General features: G+C 42.7%; 1 long non-coding RNA gene across 3 annotated transcripts; it reads left to right on the top strand.

The window, feature by feature from the left end:
• The first annotated feature begins 605 nt into the window (after positions 1–605).
• LOC144104247 (uncharacterized) lies at positions 606–13910 on the top strand. Of its 3 annotated transcripts, none has more exons than XR_013308479.1 (8): positions 606–824; positions 1232–1302; positions 4860–4965; positions 5095–5275; positions 7591–7704; positions 7987–8101; positions 11816–11923; positions 13778–13910. It is a non-coding gene; the product is annotated as an uncharacterized LOC144104247 (long non-coding RNA). The 3 variants fall into 3 exon arrangements; XR_013308480.1 differs by having other exon boundaries at positions 7984–8101; XR_013308477.1 differs by having other exon boundaries at positions 7946–8101.
• The last annotated feature ends 3512 nt before the right edge of the window (positions 13911–17422 follow it).

The following is a 17422-nucleotide window of genomic DNA, read 5'->3' as shown; positions in this document are numbered from 1 at the left end:
CGAAACGCGCGTCGACTGTTACTCGCCAGATTCTTGCAGTCCCACGAGGGAGAGCAGCTTTTCCGTCGGCTTCAAGTCTCCTCTTTCGTGCAGGGCCACTGGCATTGTAACGCACATTCTGCATGACCGTTTTACTACGCACCGATGCCGCACGGGACAGCCAGCTGTTGTATGTACACTCCAATGCAGCGTTCCGGCCACACACATACACACACACATACTAAAGACACACAACGCGCAGGACGCACGCAGCGAACACGAAAGAACAAAAACCCATTCCATAGCGCCTGTTCATTCAACCCCACACTGCGCTAACTGCGCACATGTTTCCGACTGCGGGCTCGGCTAGCGCTTCGACTTCGCCATGGCTAGCCATGGCCAAGCTGCGCTGCCGCTGGTGGTAATAACGTTCATGCAACGAAAAGAAAAAAACAATATATCAAACAATTCAGGTTGTCAGCTAAAAAAGCTACCGTAAAATTAAATACATCTTATATGTTTTTGCCGTTGTGCGCCTTTGCGACATCAGCGACGTGAGCTTGAGCGCGAATACGCGAATGGCGCTATGAATTTCCCGTGTAGCTCCGTAAATTGCAAATGGCGTGGCTGCGCCAAGGCGGATCTACCTCTACATCTACCTTGGCTGCGCCGCTAACTTTTAGTCATGCTTGCAGAGGTAGTCCGTGCGAACAGTTGGAAGTTCAATAGACTGGAATTGCTCAAGGAAAGTCAGCGGCACTGCATTTTTATTGTTTCTGTGCATTGCGAGTGACTTTGGCGGCAGCCACTCGGCAACGTCTCCGGTTTGGCGAACTTGTGAGAAGGTGAGCCTTTTGTTCTCAAATTTTGAAAGCGGTTTTTTGTTTGTATTGTAACCCTGCGTCTCGTCGCATGTTATGTTCACGATAACATCAGTACAACGTGCATGCGCTTTCTGTCTCTATTTAGAGTAATATTGGTCGATCAGCGTAAACTTTTGGATTCAATTAAGCACGAACTGTCCATGTTGGTACTGCGTGTCGAATGTGTTTTGAGATGATTCTGAGCGGGAGATGGTGTTCTGATAATTTGTGTACTACCAGATATAGTCTAGAGATCTGAAACCATTTATCACACTGAAACAAAGTTGGAAAACTGTTTTGTGCTCATGCATCTGCTGTCCTTAAACTTGACTTTTCGGCAATCATTCGCATGGCTCCTTTGGATCTGGAAAATTGACTACTGTGGCTAGGGGTGCCTGGTAGCAGAGCTCCTGGGGACGCCCAGTGGGTCATTTGTTTGTCCAAGTGCCCAGTACCAAAGGTACCATTCCTGACATTTTTTCCCAGTCCGTTAACCTCATATTCCTTCAAAGATTACAGTATGTAATCAGATAGTAAAAAAATTGGTAACTTCTGCATATTTCAGAACAGTTCAGAGAAATGCACATGCAGCATCAGTATTCTCTCATTAGAATTTCTGAGACCTGGATTCATTTCTTCTAGGACTGTGGCAAGCAGTAGGTCAACTGTACATAAATTTATTTTCCTCTGGTGCAAAGTAAAGAGTGCAAACGTCATAAGACAAGTCTCTAGTCTGTTTCATTCTCACTGCATTTGGCCAAAGCACAATATGAAATGCTGTATGTTTTATGCCCTAGTTTCCTTTACTTTGAGCAGTAGATATTGACAGTGAATAGCAAGGTAACTCCACTCGCTGACGGTATTGCCTTCGGCAGCAAAACAGGGAATACCTTACCCCATGTGTTATCTCGACAGACTCAAAACTGCGATGGACAGCTGCGTCCACAGCTGCTATCACCTCCCAAGTGCATGCGCTCGTAAGACACATAATAACTCTGGATTGCTATTAACATAGCCTTGCTCATTGCAGTTGCCGATAAACACCTCATAAGTGGTACTATTATGCACTCTTTTCTTTGGCACTATGTATGAGCTTCTGTTCTCGCACTTTCTAGAAATAATGCATGCAGTTTTGAAATGCGAAAAGGGAATTTACGTGTAACTATATTGTCATGTCAGTATGTTACAGCCAAATTGTACATTGATGTCAGTGCTGGTGGTTTCTTTTCATTATTTTAGGAGAATTATAATTTTACCTATAGCAAATAATAGCCCTCACTAATTAGCTGATTTTGTCATGTCCAGTATTTTGATAAGCTAAGCCATCAAAGCATGATTCAGAATGTTGTGAGAACTAAAGGCACTGAGTCTTTCGTGTCAGTAAAAAATGTGCTTTATACCCCTGTCACATGGCATTCCTCGAAGGCCTTTCCAGCAAAGGCACCATTTTTCACCAAAGGAGCGAAAGCTTAAAGGAGCAGCGATGCAGCTACACGATGCAGCCCAAAGGTGAAAGTCGTTCAGGCTTAGCACCCGCTGCTATACTCGAGGTGGCTGAAGTGAGTGTTCTAAAATTAAAGTGGAGTATTCTGTTCATTCGTTGAGCTTTGACAATTTTTTTATTCTGATTGCTTCCTTAAAAGTACTGCAACAGCTACTCTCATCAGCAGGAGCAGGTTTTGTACGTGTATTGCCTTGGCCACCATGGGCGCTCGGTGTTGCCGCAACACTTTCACTGTCTTGAAATTTGAACATAAAACATAAACACCCGTACAAAAACCAAAGCCAGACACACCTTTCATATTTGAAAAAAATGTTTTCAAACATTATTAGCTTATCTATTTTTTTATTGCTTTTACTTTTTGACTTTGGATGATACTGCGATCACAGCTTCTCGAATGCCGCGTCTTCGGGCTCCGAAGGTCTCGGTTGAGCGCCTTCGCCTCCAAGGCCCTTAGCGACAAAGGCGCAACATTTGTACCGGGTAGCTGCACTCCTTACGCCTTTGGATATGATTCTCAAAGGCCTTTGCGGTGCGGTGCCCGTGTGACAGGGGTATTAGTGTGGTATGGCTGCTTGAACACCTGTCCCTGGTATCTCACAAACTGAATAAGGAAGGGAAAAGCCTCAGGGTGCTTGCCGACGTTTCGACAAGAGGACTTGTCTTTGTCTGGCAAAGTGTTCATCATTGGTGGGGTTTAAATAAGGTTTTCACTTCGAGGCGAAAGGCCTGGTGTGTGGGACGAGGGTGCGATATGGGAAGGGCGTTACGATGCGGAGCGTGAACCTTGACCAGGCATGATAGCTGCTAAAGAAGATTAACCGGCTGACCTGCAAAACTGTGAAAACAAAAAAGCCCAATTCAGTAGAAACGAATCTCGGGGTATGGAGTGTGGATAGTGGGCTTGAATGGCTTTATGTCCAGCCGCAACAGGTGGCTTGGTATGGCTGGCTGCCTTTTCCTGAAAAACTAGGATAAAGGAATTAAGCAGCATGGCAGAATAAAATACCAGGGGGGGGGGGCAAAATAATTTGAAGGAAAAAGAGAAAATGAGGGCAGGTTCGGAGAAAAGGCAAAAAGAAGGGGGAGGGGGAGGAGTATGGCAGCCAAGGTTCCGAGAAGTGATGTCAGGAGGTGCAGGGCGTAAGGTTAAAGTATAATGATAAATTAAAGAAAGCAGGAAAGGAGGGGGAAATTATGGTTTGGGAAACCTCTGACCATGTGCAAGGCCTTTTCAAATAATTATGCTAATTCCGGAATGTACAGAGCTGGCCACATTTAGTGCAAACATGTGAGCGCATGGCCGCACTCTTTAGAGGTCCACTGTGTGCGGCGCAGCCACTCATCGCGGCAAAATGGCGCAAGAGGAGATGCACCTGGATGTGGTGCTTCGTGTCATGTTACACTTCGATGTGTGGCAATGTCAGACAGTGTGGCCCAAAGAGCACAGCCATGTGCTCGCATGTTCGCACTAAGAGTGGACAACCCTGTACTTGATTCTAAGTTTCCTCTGTATATGTTGACCCCAGACGAAAACAAGTTGTCTTGTCGAAACGGCAAGCACCCTGAGATTTTTTCTTCCCTTGTTCACTTTTTGAGTGTCAAGAAACCATCTGCCTACTCTCTCTGTACCATGCACTCCACATCTTGTACGGTTATCTTTGTATGTATACACCAGTGATAAATCATGAAGGAAATCAAGGGATTTGTATTTGTATTGCTTAACACTTACTTTAAAGCTATATCATGAGGGTATAGTTTAAAATGTGCTTCGGGGGCTTGGTTGTGTGTCGTGACTGGTTTCTTTTTATCAGGGCTACTTGACAGCCACCATGAAACGCAGGCTTTTGAAAAGTCGTTCCTCATATAAAAGAGCGTTTCCACTGTTACAATAGAAATGTTATTTGCTAAAAACTTCAATCATTGCAGTTCAGGGATTGATATTTTTCAAATAACTAACCTGAAGTTCAAAACCTGCAGAAGGAACTATGTAACTTCTTTCCTGCCTTAAACACCCAGTACTTATTTGCCAGTTTCAGCAAGCAGAGGTCTGTTTCATGGCACATACTTTCCACTACCTTGCATGAAAATTGTGCAGTACAGGCCCACCATAAAACTAGGGGCATAGTATACTGCTTGTATGCAACTACTTTGGCATTAGAGCATGCATAGCATGGTCTTAAAGTTATTCTTTTCATTTGCAACTGGTTCATAAAAGGCCTATTCTGGCAAAAGGAATTTAGCAAAATTATCTTCCTCTGAATGCTTCTAAGGATAACTTTAGTTCATTCAGGAAAATATATATTGACAATATCTCTTAAAGGCATGATTGTCCATATTAGCTCTTGTTACCTTACAGTATTTAGTTTTGTGCCTCCAGCATCACTGACTTGCATCATATGTTAAATAGAGTAGTAAAAAGCTCGCTGTTAGTTTAAACCACAACTCATGATGGGGCTGTGCACTTTTTGTTGTGTTACATGAAATATACTTATGTATGAAACAATTTCTTTCAGCTGCACCTCACATGATTCAAATTCCACCAGAAGAAAGGCTGCAACACAACATTGCTCACAACTGTTGCTTTCCCAGCACATAACATGCCATAACAGCACATAGCAGGTAAGATGTGAACAAAAACAGTGCATGTATATGTTCCACACATGCATTTTGTGTACTACCAACACTATGATATGATTAACTATGTTATGTAAGAGAGAGCACACAAATCATTTTTTGTATATATTGCAGCATGGTTATTTCAAGTTTTAAACTGGCCATTGAAACGACCCATTGTATCACCGCTGGTTACCCGGTGGCACTGGGGATCGAACTCCGCACCTCCTGCTTGCAAGGCAGATGCTCGGACCACTAGGCCACTCCTGCGGTCCCCCCACTGATGTTGCTTACACCAGGTGCTGTTAAAGCCCCGGTATGTATGTTAAATGCATTTTAGAAAGCCATTCACTTCCAAAGTACCATTTCATCTCTATAGCAAAACCACAGTTCGCCTAGCTAGACAAACCTGCTGCATACAAGCCAGCAGAAGGGTTGCACGTACATGCTTCGTTAGGAAAACATAAAAATCAAGCAGAGCCTGCCCTTCATGGTGCATTATATCCTGATTTTGAGCAATGATCAAGATGGGCAGATGGTCATTTCATTGAACACTTGCATGATACATTCGTAGAATCGAAAAGACAAGTACTATTGCAAAATCTTCAGTGTTTATTCTCAGAGAAAACGTCATGAAAAAAGTGTTGGATTAGTTATGGTGTACTTTGTATGGGGAAAGGGGCTCCCACTTTGTGAAAGGCTTAATTTTGGAATAACGACAGCGTTTAGACTAGTTGGGTTACCATGTTTAGATAGTGGATGTGCTCAAAAAGGCACTGGAAGTAAGCGCACTGTGTGGAAATCTCTTTCTGTATCCTTGTCTTTTTGAGCGCTTTCACGATCTAAACTTAATTTTGCAAGAGAGCAAGGAAAACAAATATTTAAATTCTGATAATTAAGGATAAAAGATCATGTTTCATTGTGTTGCTTAAAGTGTACATTGTATCGCTATTGCTGTATTGCAGCACTTCTGTTGTGGCCTTGCATTGCAGCCTCTTGACTTTTGTTTATATAATAGGCAGTCCTTTTTTTCATTCGATTGCAACACTTTAGGAGTTACTACAGAGTTGCGTGGTAGCGAACTCTCAGATTGATGGTTTGCATTATTACGCCAGCATAACTTGCTAAGTGTTTCACTGCAGTCTTGTTACTAGAACAGCCTCTTGAAAGTATTCAGCCTGGTGGTCATTGAGGGTTACTGTTCACATATCAAAATGCCGGATCAGCTGTATACTCTTTACAGCGACCAGAACTATGGTACATTTCATGACATGCTGGCTGAAGAGTGCTGGAGCACCAGACTGGGGATTTGGATGAAACAATTTTCAAATGTGTGCTCGGTATCACGCTGTTTTGTTCCAGTTGTGGAGAGGTTTTCTTTTCATATTTGTTCTGTCAAACATTTAAATTTTGGGCAATATGTTGTTGCCTTTATCTTGTGTTCTCTTTGTTGTTGAGGTTTAGTATTTTTGGCACAAGCACTCCACTCTATTACTTTTCAGTATAATTTAAAATTTGTAGGGCACGTCATGAAGAATAAAACTTCTACTTGAATAATCTGCATGTGTTTATGTTCTCATTGTTGATATAAAAACTTAGTTGAGACAGCTTGTATTTTAGCTCTGGCTAGAATTTTTAGGAGAGCCTCAGTAACATAATCACATGACCAACACAAACTCGGTATTATTGTTTGTGCAATGAAAAACAGTTTTAAAATAGTTATTAACAGCTGTCAGTGTAGGACTGGCCTAAAATGTTTTGTGCTCTATGTAGCTCTTCTCTGAGGCAGGATTAATTTATCTGCACCTGCAGCCTGATACCACCAAGATACCAATTCTTGGGTGAACTTATGATTTTTTTCACTGAGCAAACTTGCATCATCTTGAAGCATGGAACTTGAGCTGATTCTTAACAGCTCTACTGTAGCGAATTTCATTATCCTCATTGCTTAGTTTACATTCACCTCAGGACAATGGCCTTTTCCAGTTTAATTATCTGTGTCTTGCACCAGCTACATGCCACACTATCAGAAATCACCTAATCTTATCTAGTGAGCTTATAATCAGCTATCTCCTGCTATATTTTCCTTAGGGTGAAATTCATTTTGTTGCAATACAATGCACAAGCTGTTTCCTGGCGTGGTGCTCAGCTTATCTGGAATGAAATGCTTGGGAAATGGGTCTCTGATTTCACCTTGAGTAGACGAAATTAACTTGTGCTAAGGCACTCTTTGGCCACAGATGCCCTTGTGCCATTAAAATCCATCAAATTCATTCTGTTGCCCTAAGATACCATTGGTGATTCATTTTCTGCATTGTATGCCCTGGCCAGATCCATTTTCTTCTTTTAATTTCTACCAGAATATTAACAACTTCCTTGTTCATCCCTGTTATGGTTTCACTCGGTCAGTTGTTCTATTAATAATTATAATCACTTTATTGAAAACATATTTTGGGCTAAATGGCATCAAGTTTGCCACTCTGCACAATGATATATATGTTTGGTCTTGTATGTCTTTACTTGTGTGGTAATGTTTATTTTGTGCTCACTGTCTAAACAACCTTATTTGCCTATGATATCCTACGCCCTTCTATACCTATTTTCCTTCCCCCTGGCTCTTTCTCTTTTCAGTCATTCCTCTTTCCTTTACACCGGCCATTGGTCACAAGGCTGCTGTGGGAACGACAGTCAGCACTGGGCCCTTTTTTGTTCATGGAACCTGCACTGCTACTATTAACACTAATAGTACGTTATCAGTATTTTTGTGATGCTGCATTTATTGTTATTTATGAAGTAGTTGGCTAAGGCAATGGTAGCAGTGTTGGATATTGCAATATATTATGCATATATCTCACTTGCAATATATCAGTGTGTTCACTATTACACTACCCTCTGTTTCTTTCAGTTCAGTTATTTGGCTATAGATATATGTGCTGCTTTCCTAGTTTAGTCCACTCAAACTAAAACTTTGCTCTTTGTGTCACAGGTAGAATCTACAATGATTGCTGCTCTTTGTCTTGTAAGCAGGAGGCAGTGTTCAATGGAGCCATGAACTTTCCTTGGAATTGAAAAGCCTTTGCCATATTATGCGCTGAACCACGAGTGTGAAGAGGAAAATGTCATGCCTTGGATTTCTGCAGAGGTGAGCCATTGCGGTGAATCCACCAGCGCGAAAGACAGGGATGAGAAAGGAGACAAGACAGGTGCTGACTCGCGAATAAAGTTTATTGGCGTGAACAGGGAATATATAAAAAGCCAAGCAATACCATAAACCATGTAGTTACAGATAAGCATACAGGACAACATGAGTCAAAAATCGCCCTCAACATTTCCCTGATTGAGGTAGTCCAACTCATTGTGTGTTAACACGATAGACAAAACACACATTCTTCACAGAGTGAAAAGATGTGTCTAGCCTCGATAATCTCCCATTTAATCTATCTGAATTTACTGCCAAAAAGCGTGTTGCCAAAAGGAAAGGGTAGCAGACTTCACATCCCGTGCAGTGTACAGCAGAGTTACCCCAACCACCTAGCCAAGCCCCTACCCTCTTGTGTTCATGTAGTCTTACATTCATACACCTTCCAGTTGCACCTACGTAAACCAGACTACAAGATAATATTTGATACCACATTCATTTTACAAGGTACATATACATTTCACTCTACACGTGTACTTTTCTCGAGCCACATTCACAGAATTATTCTTAAAATTTTACATGCTTTAGACAACGTATTAGGGGCCGAGAAAGCCACTTTTACATCATACCTTCTGGCCACATTTTTCAAATTGTGCGACAATTTATGTACATACGGTAACACAACTGGTCTTTTGGCATCTCGCTGGCTGCCCCAGCCTGATTGTGCCGGTCACCGCAAAACTGTCTCAGCTTCTTTAACAATTTATCATATGCTCTTGCAGTAACAAGGTTTGGAAATCCTGCGTTCGTTAACCTTAAAATCTGCTCTTGGAAACTAGTCGTCATGCTGTGAAAGCATAATTTCATCAATTCTGAGCCCGCGCTAGAAAGTGCAATGCTATCTTTTACTAGCTTGGAATGGTCGACATGTAGCCAGGTAGCAGCTTAACACTCGCCAGCACACATGAAGTGTGCTGAACATCAAGGTAAGGTCCAGAAACCACAGCTCTTTTTCTTGGGACATTTGCTCCAAGGTAAACCTGAGATAAAGGCCTTGCTCCTTAAACAACTTGAGAAGATGTACAGGTCCCGAACTATCACAACCTTTATAAAAGACCAGAAAATCATCGACATAGCAAAAGATTTTTCCCCCAGCCCATGCACATTCTGGACAATTATTCTATCCACCCTACTCAAGAAAATATTGCTTAGCACAAGGTCAACCTTTCAACCACTACATATTCGAGACTTTAGAACACATACCGCACTGCGCTACTCTACAAACATGCTCTTCAAATAAATGCTATTTAATAACATGCTCTTCAGATAAATTTCAGAAAAGGATTCATGCAAAATTATCTCTGGTTATTTGCAAAAGCATCCGTCTACTTCGCATCTTGAAGATCCATTTCTTGTACTCAATTCGCAGTGTGGTTGAGTATCTTAAGAATGACAATCCAGCGGATTGTCTTGTGATTAGTGTCGATGTAGAACTATTTTATTCTATCCCGTATGAAGATCTTGTGAAAAGCTTATGAATGTGTATATCGGAGCACAACGATGAGCTCGTGTTTAGGAACGGGTGTGTAACATAAGTCTTTTTTGGCACTTGCCTCCTTTTATTTGAAGTGAAGAGCATGTTTGTGGAGTATGGCAGTGCGGCATATGTTCAAAAGTCTGCTAAATGTATCGATTCGAAGGTTGCCCCTGTGCTAAGCAATATTCTCTTAAGCAGGGTGGAAGGAATGATTGCCAAGAAATTGCATGGGCTGGGGGAAATCTTTCGCTACGTCTATGATTTTCTGGTCTTTTACAAAGGTTGTGATAGTGTGGGACCTGTACATATTGTGAACTTGTTTAAGGAGCAAGGCCTTTGTCTTAAGTTTACCTTGGAGAAAATGTCCCAACAAAAAGAGCTGCGGTTTCTGAACCTTACCTTGATGTTCTGCACACGCCATGTGTGCTAGCGATATTCACCCAGGAGTGTTAAGCAGCTACTTGACTGTTAATCGAACGATTCTAAGCTAGTGAAAGATAGCATTGCGTCGTCAAGTCTAGGCTCGGTATTGGTGAAGCCATGCTTTTGCAGCGTGACAACTGGTTTCCAAGAGAAGATTTTAAGGCTAATGAAAGCATGATTTCCCAACCATGCTATTGCAGAAGCGTGCGATAAATTCTTAAAGCTGAGCATATAAGATTGGGCAAGTTGGTCTGACATGCTAAAGATAAGAATGGCGCAGCATCAAGTAACGAGGACAACAGGAGAGCACACCCACGCACAAGTGCCATCGTTGGAGCGGATGCAGAATCTAAGAGCGTGTACTTGACATTCAGCGTTGGTAGCCAAGGATCGGGCTCGTTCAATCTTTAGCGTTCAAATCCGTGTTTCCTCGTTTCCTTGACTGTCAACGCTGAATGTCAAGCACGCGCTCTTGGATTTTGTATCTGCTCCAGGGTTGGCACTTGTGCGTGGGTGTGCTGTCCTGCTTTCCTCGTTACTTGATGCTGTGCCATTCTTCCCTTTAGCATGTTAAAAGCTGAAACCCCTTCGCAGGGACTGGCATGATCAGGCTGGGGCCAGCCAGTGAGATGCCAAAAGACTGACTGTGTTACTGTAGATACATAAATTGTTGCAAAATTTGAAAACTGTGGCCAGAAGTTATGACGTAAAAATGGTGTGTTCGGCCCCTAATAAGTTGTCTACAATCTGTAAGATTAATAATTTTGTGAATTTCGTTAGGGAAAAGCACATGTGTCGAGTGAAACGTGGCAACATATATGTGCCTTGCAACCATTGCATGCATTGCATACCATTATCATGTGGTTGGGTTTATGTTGGTGAAACTGGAATGTGTATCAATGTAACACTACAGGAGCATGAGAGGTATTTGGATATTGGTAGGGGTTGTAACTTATCTGCATATTACAAGGGATGTGAAGGCTGCTAGCCATTCCTTTCGGCAACACGCATTTTGGCACTACGTTCACAGCAGATTAACCAGAAAATTATCGAAGCTAGACATATCTTATGACTCGGTGACGAATGTGTGAGTGTGCTGCCCATAGCGTTAACATGCAGCGGGTTGGACTGTCTAGATGAGAGGAATGTTAAGGGCAATCTTTTACTTATGTTGTGATGTAGCTTGTGTAATTGTGTAGTTTGTGGCGTGTGGCTTTTCTGTATACTCTCTGTTCACTTCAATAAACTTCAGTTGCGAGTCAGTGCCTGTTTTGTTTCTTTTCTCGTCCCTGTCTCGTGCTGATAGATTCAAGTACTTGTAGAGTAGATTCACTGAATTGTGTACTTGCAGAGGCTTGTGAAAAAACGAGAGGAATTTTAACTTTTTTACTTAAATGTTTGCAGCATTAAATTCTATTCGGAAAGGTAAAACCCACTTTATTGTACATTTTGTGTGCAATGGTGCCGGTGGCTGCATGCAACTGAAAACATTCGTCCAGGTTATCTAGCTAGCGTCCTTCTTCCTTGTGCCACATTTTCTGAAATAATATTTTGTCAGATTTATTTCAATCAGAATTTCTAAGAACATATTGGTGATCACATAATGGTGATCACATAATTTGGTGACCACATATGACATAATTCAAAGCGTGATCATTGGTATTTTTTAGTCTGGGGCAGTACAATGAGAAGTACATAGTATATAGTAAAATTTAATATGACCAGTCTAACATAAACAAAACTACTTTTTTTTAAAGGAAAATTTTGCTACCGAAGTGCTGGAGTGACATGGCATTATGAAGACGTGGACAGTGTGCTGTATTCATGATGGCACGAGAACTTGCGTACAGTGCTTCAGGTAACTGGTGAGTACCTTGGTGCTGTGCTTCTGCTAATGTAGCCAAATTATGTTTTTAATCTAAGAGTGTATCTGAAAACTTAAGCAAAAATTGAGTAGTATTCAGATATTCTTGCACCAGATACCACTGTGAGAATTAGTTATTAATGATGTGTCTCACATGTACCCTTGTCTGCTGAATATAGTAAGCATGGCTTTCGAGCTGAGTGCCTCCGACGTATGAAAAAAAAATGGCCACTGGGCTGCTCCACGACGCGTGGAGCAGCCCAGTGTAGCACATTCAGGCTTCATGGAGTGGAGAATGAAGGCAGTAAATAATTTAAGAGTAGAAAACACAGCACAAACCACAGGACCAGGAAACTGACAGAACACACCGACCCTGATGACACTCTTTGCATGAAGGGTGTTATAAAGTTGCCTGTCATGTAGTGCAAGATGGAGGTCGCACAGGACGGGTGTTAAATATGAGTTGATGCAGACACCTGTCATTACGTAGTACTCACTGTAGAACTCGAGCAAGAAGCAAAGGTAACAGCTGAGCATGGCCACTCTTGTGCTTTCCTCTGCAAGCAATCTGGAATTGCACTTAGAAATCTTTTATGCTTTCTCTTGACATATACATCATTGCTGCATGTGGCGAGGAAAAGTACATACCCTTGATGTCAAGTGACAGTGAACTCACAGGGCTGGTAACAGCTCACTGAGGTGTGATATATCTACAAGGCACCTCATGAGAACAAAGAGCCCTTGAAGGAATTCTCTCAAAGTTTGTTGCCACATGGACCTCTTCGTAATCAATGACTCTAAAAGGCAAGCCTTCCTTTAGTGTCACAAAAAAAGGCCTAGGACATGGGTCTTTTTGCTTCTCCATTAGTGCCAAAATGTTTGCTAGCGAGATCTTTCGCAGATATATAATTATTTCACAAAATGTCAAGAAGGAGACTGAAGCTGCACCAAGCAGTACCAGTAAAAAACTTATCACAGCTGTTCAAAAAGCAGAAAGACTCATGCCTTCATGCTTCTTTTGCATCAGACACATGAGGACACTTCGTATTTCTGGGTCATCATTTTGAAAAGGTTCACATGGCAACGGCCTTTGGTTAAATTTCTGCCAAGAGCCCTTTTTTGAAACTTGAGCATCCGTTCCTTGTGAGGCACACTGCAGAGATATTGGAATGCCTTAGTGAGCTGCTTCCGGTACGTGTGACTGCATTTTCACTGACATCAGATATTAGTACATTTTCTTGCACATGCTGAGATAATGGAAGCTATGAGTGAAAACATGCGGTTTTGGGGAAGTGTGCTTCCTGGGGCCGTATTCCAAGTTTGTGTCATAATAAAAAGCGTCATAATCTGCCGCAACGGGCATGCCCGGGAACTGGATATAAACTGAGTGCGGGACTTTCGCTTCGTCTTGTCTTGCCTATAACAAATTGAATGGACGATAAATTCGGCAAGCGTCTCCCACCTTTTTCAGATGTTACCAATGTTCCTTGCTCGCTAAGTTGTGTATTTAGTACTATGTACAGAAAGGCACCTGCATTGAATTGCATCTGGCCCCCATCCTGAGCTACTTTCTATTTGCACAAAATGATAAGCAACTGTAAAGACTTTCATGCGCACAGTGCCGCCCGGGAAAGCACATTTTGTCTGCTTCTTTCTGGAGCTGTGGTTTTTACTGTTTACTGTTATGAGAAATGAATTTTGGGCAATAAATTATAATGGGTTGGTTCTCGGTGAATGGCTTTTGAAAGCTTCTACGAAAGCCGATTGTTCAATAGCGGATGGTTGAAATGTATTTGTGAAATTTATATTTGGTGTTGTGTGACCACTAAATGAGGTTTTTTTTTATGCTTTTCAGATGGATCCGACAGCAATGTGCAGATGTACAATGTGTGTAGTTTGCCATGAAAATAAAACGTATGTACTTGTACTCACCCAAACACTTACCACTCTTTCATTCTAAGCTGCATTCTTTGTACGTATGCACTACATAATATGCGTAAAGGAAAGCCTTGTACATAATACTTATTTCTTTGGCACCTGGACGGCTATATCTGCAGTGAACATTGCGGGCAGAAGCTATACGAAGACGCATGTTCATGTACTACAGAAAGTACATAATTGCAATACAGATAATTTCCGCTCTAGATGAAATGACTTCTGAGTGAACGGAGGACGTATGCATACACATTGCGGAAACTTCAATAAGAACAAAACATAAGCATTCGTTGTGAAAAAACGATTTCGGTCTCGTGCATAGCATGGCGTAACTTTCCGTTACCAAGAATGTGACAGTCGTCATACGGAGTCTCTTTCTGACATTTAGTCCATACCTCATGTTGCGGAAAACCCTCTGGCAACGCATTACCAGCGGGTTTCTCTGTACTGCGGAGCATTTTTTTTACAGTGTAGCCCACACTCTTCTTCTTCACGTCAGTAAATATATATGGCACATACCCACGCGGGGGGATTTGCCAAGGATTTGCGCATGCAGTGTGTGAAAGCGCGGCGCATCAGGTGCGCTTTCTGAACCCGCGCGCGCTGTCAAAAACGTGGGGAATTTCGAGAAAAATCTAGGAAAAATGTGCTTCTTCCCAACCGGACATGACGTCATTAAAAGTCACGTGACCGTAACGTCACGTGACGTTTTAGGCGTGACGTCACATTTTGTTTGACTAATCAGCGTTTCCAGCCTACCTGCCCGCAAACGCTTGTTACTAGACTAGGTTCAGTTGTCGAACTCTCCGTAGGCGCCATGTATTGCGGGCGCCTCCATTCCTTGACTGGCCGCCAGATGGCGGGAGCGCCGCAAGTTGCTCTACGCGTGTGCAGCTCTGCGTTGGCAGTGCTCGGTTCCTTTCACTCAGCAGCTTACTAACGTGACTACCGATGCCCTTTTTTAAATGCTTGTATAGCCTTGTGTTTAGCAGATTGAATGAACATCCTTGCCGAGCTCTGAAAATGCTGCTACGCTCCCCCAGAGTCCGCAGTTAGAGTCTTTCCTCAGAGCCCTAGCAGCCTTGGCTGTCCGCTGCGGCCTACAAATCAGCTGTTGCGGTCGTACCCCGCCGCGGTGGCCCAGTGGTTAGGGCGCTCGACTACTGATCCGGAGTTCCCGGTTTCGAACCCGACCGCGGCGGCTGCGTTTTTATGGAGGAAAAACGCTAAGGCGCCCGTGTGCTGTGCGATGTCAGTGCACGTTAAAGATCCCCAGGTGGTCGAAATTATTCCGGAGCCCTCCACTACGGCACCTCTTTCTTCCTTTCCTCTTTCACTCCCTCCTTTATCCCTTCCCTTACGGCGCGGTTCAGGTGTCCAACGATATATGAGACAGATACTGCGCCATTTCCTTTCCCCCCAAAACCAATTATTATTATTATGGTCGTCGCACGTTTCGCAAAGCAGCATAGTCAAGGTTCCCGTAACAGTTCGTCATTGGCCACTGAGACGCCAAAGTCGTTTTTCAGATCTCGTTTGTTTATATTAATCTCGGCTTGAGTGTATGTCACGCTTTCGTAGTAGTAATGGGCTTGAACACGCCAACACGTTCGTCGGCCGCAGTTAACTGTAGGATGCAGAAAAATGCAAGTCATTCCTTTCAAGCCTATTCTTAATAGCGGACGAAGTCGTGAGATAGCCGTCAGCATGCCAATCGGTGCACTCTTTAAAATAGTAGGAATGAATCCACGGCACCATCTCTTCAGATAAATACACACTTTCAGCACTTTATTTCGGATGAAAAAAAATGCACCTGGCACTACTTAATTTCCTCAGAGCACCAAATACAGAGGTGCAATATTTACACCTACATGAGCTTGGCTCTCTTGCGAGCAGACTTCACTTGCACATTCAAGGCACGTTCTCTCTGAAGGAATCGTGCATAAAAATGCATTCGTGTCACTAAATAAAATTTGATAATACGGGCAGTGAAATCTTCAAAATGCACACGGCAACCAACTGGTACAACAGTCTTGGCCAAGCTCTTCTACAATGGTCCAAAATACGTCCCCGAACACCTCATTCGATCGAGTCTTTTCTTCGACGACCCGCTCAATGCCTGCAAGCAGGGCGTTCAGGGCACTTGACGGTTGCTGCAGGGCACCAGGTACATACGACCGCATTTCAGTCAGGATCGCTGCTTGTGGAACATGGCAGGTACCCACGAGAGTATTCAGACAATCAGTACAGCTAGTGAATTTCCTTGCTTTTTTCACAACGTACCCTGCAAGGTAATACAGGACTGCATCTCTTGTGACAGGCCGATTGTAGTTGTGCTGGAATTCATCATCAGGTGCATGCTCCTGCAGTTGAATTTTTTGAAGAATCTCAGCCAGCCTTTCTTGCCGAGCCTGCTTCTGAGCAAGAGCTGCCAACTTGCCTGTGTTAAGGCTCTCCTCAACAGAAACAAGCACAGGGTCGGCATCACCGGAGCAATTACCCTTTGTTGCCATCTTTAGCGGCGTGTAGAGACTCAGAAGCCTAAATATTTGACTAAAATGCGTAATTGTGGGGTGATCTTCATCGCCGCCAAAGCTCCTCACGACTCCAAAGAAACGCTGCAAATAGAATACATAGTTTTGAGATTTGATCAAAAGAATTTGAGATACATGAAAAAAAAACTGCTACCACTCACCTCCAGAGGGTCCTGATTCAGTTTTGCTGTGAGTACATACAGCACTTCCTTCTGATGCAGCAGAGCGATGATGTCCAAAACAGACAGAAGGGTCACACGAAGTGACTCGGTTGTTTGCTGTGATGGGAACAATTTTGTGTTTTCTCGAATGGTGTTTCGCTCTGTTGTGTTCAGAAGGTCAAGGAAGTCTCTAATGACCTACAAAGAAAGTAAAAAAAATGTGTGGCACTTATTGACAGTGATGGTAATGTATTCGAATGAAATCACATCTCTGTATTTTACGCGAGAAACGTATGGAAAAGGATAGAAAAGAATGCCACAAGTCAGCTTGACAGCCTGCCTGTACAGTTTAAAGATTTCAGGCACAATAACCATAAAAGAACTCACTTTTATCTTCGGAGAGTTCCTCCGAATGCCTTCAATATGACACTTAGCATTCAGAGCATCAAACAACTCGTTCATCAGTAGCGTGAACTTCTCTGTGCCCTCTGTCCCTTCAGACCCTGGTTCACGTTGTTCTCTGTAGAACTTCAATCCAATGGCAACGCTCCTACTGAAGAGCTGAAATAAAATTCAACACAGGAAATTGTCTTAAGGCATTTGATGAGTAAATATGAAGGAAGATTCGCCTCTACTAAAGAAATAAGGCATGCAAAGAAATGTTGAGAGGCAAAAGTAACATACCTGTGTTGCGAGCCGTACATTCATTTTTTCCAATTTTCCCGGATTGACATGGGATGCGGTGAGCTTAGGGACAACTTTCAACTGCACCTTTTTCTCAGTTTCATAAAGTTGCTGATAATGTTTGTAATTGATGCAGTCAGGGCCCGCCTACAAACAATTAAACAAAAATTAAAAATGCACAGTACA

Source organism: Amblyomma americanum, chromosome 1, assembly GCF_052857255.1.
Source record: "Amblyomma americanum isolate KBUSLIRL-KWMA chromosome 1, ASM5285725v1, whole genome shotgun sequence".
Lineage (NCBI taxonomy): Eukaryota > Metazoa > Arthropoda > Arachnida > Ixodida > Ixodidae > Amblyomma > Amblyomma americanum.
The sequence above is the reverse complement of the archived record's forward strand: the minus strand, read 5'-3'. Positions and strand labels throughout refer to the sequence as shown.